The following is a 2,534-nucleotide window of genomic DNA, read 5'->3' on the forward strand; positions in this document are numbered from 1 at the left end:
CTACCTGGATAACCCAGAGGTATCTGAAACTCGGCATGTCCAGACAATAATCATCGCTCTCCCACTAACCCTGTTCCTCCTCTTGTGCTCCCACCCTTGTGAATGGCGCTACCATCTATACAGTTACCAAAGCTAGAAACCTGGGGTAACCCTTTGCTCTTCCCCCTTTCCAATCTCCTGTATCCAATTAATCCTCAAGTCCTACGAATTCTCCCTCTTCCCTTTTCCCCAACCAGTCCTTCTCTCCATCCCCTCTGCCAATCTTTATTTAGGGCTCTCATTATTTTTCACCAGGCAATGGCCTTCTAAGTGATCTCCCCATCTTCAGTCTCACCTACTAAAATATGACATACTCCCAAAAGCCCTCAAGATGCTCATTCTAAAATCCAAATCCTGCAAAGGGTCCCCAACATCTCTGAGAGGGAGCCTAAACTTCCTGGCATGGCATATGAAGATGTCTTTAAACTGGCTCTGCCCCCCTTCCACTGATGTCTTGCCTCTCTCCACTTTGCATTCCATGTTGCCACCTTGGTAAACCACCTCAGGTCCCCAAAGGTGCCACAGTCTCTCTTGCCAACATGCCCCTGTGTCTGTAACATCCTCTTTCGGAATTGTCCTTTATTCAGGTTTCATCATCTGGCTGATGGCTATCAGGGATGCAACCTGGACTGGTGGCTTCTGAGCTAGGCAGGCTTGAGTATGGAAACTGGCTTAGCCATTTGCTCAACCTCTTTGAGCCTAATTCTCTTATCTGTAAAAAGGGGAAAATAATACCAACCTTCCTGGACTGCCAGGATGAACCAGAAATAATAAATAGAAAGGGTATGGTGGTAAAAACAACACCACACACAACTCATATTATGGTACAAGTAAGCTTCTAAGTACTTTATTCATATTAACTCATTTATTATTCCACACCCAGTTCAAGAGCCACCTCCTCCATGGAGCCCTTCTTTTCAAAACTTGATGAGATGTCTTCGCTGATCATTTTCTATTTGTCCCCCCGAATCCATTCTTACCCTTCTCTGTCCTGCAAGTGCCCTGGGAGAGTGTACATATGGAGCAAATCACTTGGGCTCCTTTGCCGGCCTCCAGGTAGGTTTATTTTTTAAGTGAGATAGAGAGCAGTTGGACAGAGAGGCTAGGGCATCTCTTCCCCATGGCTTCCCTACAAAGTCACGGTTCTGGCAGTGGCTGCTTCCTTCTCTGTATTAGTTTTCTAGAACTGCTGCCATAGCAAAGTACCACAGACTGGACAGACAACATCTCTTATTTCTTTTAACAGCAGAACATTATTGTCTCACAGTTCTGGAAGCTGGAAGTCCAAGACCAAGGTGTCAGCAGGGTTGGTTCCTCCTGAGGCCTCTCTCCTTGGTGTGTAGGCAGCGGTCTTCTCCCTGTGTCCTCATAAGGTCTATCCCTCTGTGTGTGTCTGTGTCCTAATCGCCTCTTCCTTCTTAAGATAGGATGCTTATTTTTATAGAAAAGAAGAGCCAGCTAAGGCAGTTCTGAGTGCCCTCCTCTGAGTTCCAAAAAGCAAGTTTTACAAACTCAGCATATACCATATTCCATGAAATCATTTATGTGTAAGTCCCTATTTCCAATGAACTTATAAATAAATGTGAGTTGAGTGTGGGGCAGCTTTGTTTTTATTTCTGTATCCTCAGCTTCTGGCACAATGCCTAGAACCTAGTAGGTTTTCAATAAATGTTGGTCGAATGAATAAAAATGTCACCTTAATGCTTGGAAATGGGGTTGCAGAAGGATGTCTAAGGCCGTGTTACCTGGGGAGCAGTAACTAGGCTGAGGGACAGTAGGCAGTGAGGGGGAGTTACGAGGAGAAAGAAGATGCTCAATTAAAGCATTTATGTACCCAAACCCTCCGCTTTGTGAAAATCTAACTGCTTTTAGGAAACTGTCCATTTTCCTTGAAATAAGTACTCTTTCAAGCATTGTGATCTCGTCAATTTAATACTATAAGGAAAATCTATTAGGCTCTCATGGTTACTCTGAGAGAGTTTCTAGGGAAAATATTCAAATTGAACCTAACACAACTATTGATTTGTTTTGGGGAAGATCAATATGCATTTTTCTTCAGGGAGAAATACTGACATTGACTTTTCTTTAGCCAATACTTCCCTTCTGGAAAGTAGCAGCTGCTATAACTGTTAAGGAGAGACCAGTTCCTGCCACATAGAAGCAGCTGAAGACAGCCTGGCTCTGTCCAGTAATGGGAGACAACTGCTCCTTTTCAACATTTCACACCTGGAACTATTTGTAAATAAAGAGGAAGCTGCTTAAGTAAAAATTAAGTATTTTTTCTTATTTAAAGCTAATGTGTATTCCCCCAAAATACATCATAGATCTAGGGTAACCAGCTGTCCTGGATTGCCAAGGATTAAAGGGCTTCCTGGGACACAGGACTCCCAGTTCTAAAATGAGGGAAATCCTGGGCAAACTGGGACAAGATAGTAACACTCATGACAGATGCTTTATACTGAGTGAAGGGACCAAACTGTCCCCTCTTTTTTTTT

The sequence above is a fragment of the Aethalodelphis obliquidens genome, unplaced genomic scaffold, assembly GCF_003676395.1.
Source record: "Aethalodelphis obliquidens isolate GAN/ISIS:26980383/991018 unplaced genomic scaffold, ASM367639v1 scaffold34, whole genome shotgun sequence".
NCBI lineage: Eukaryota > Metazoa > Chordata > Mammalia > Artiodactyla > Delphinidae > Aethalodelphis > Aethalodelphis obliquidens.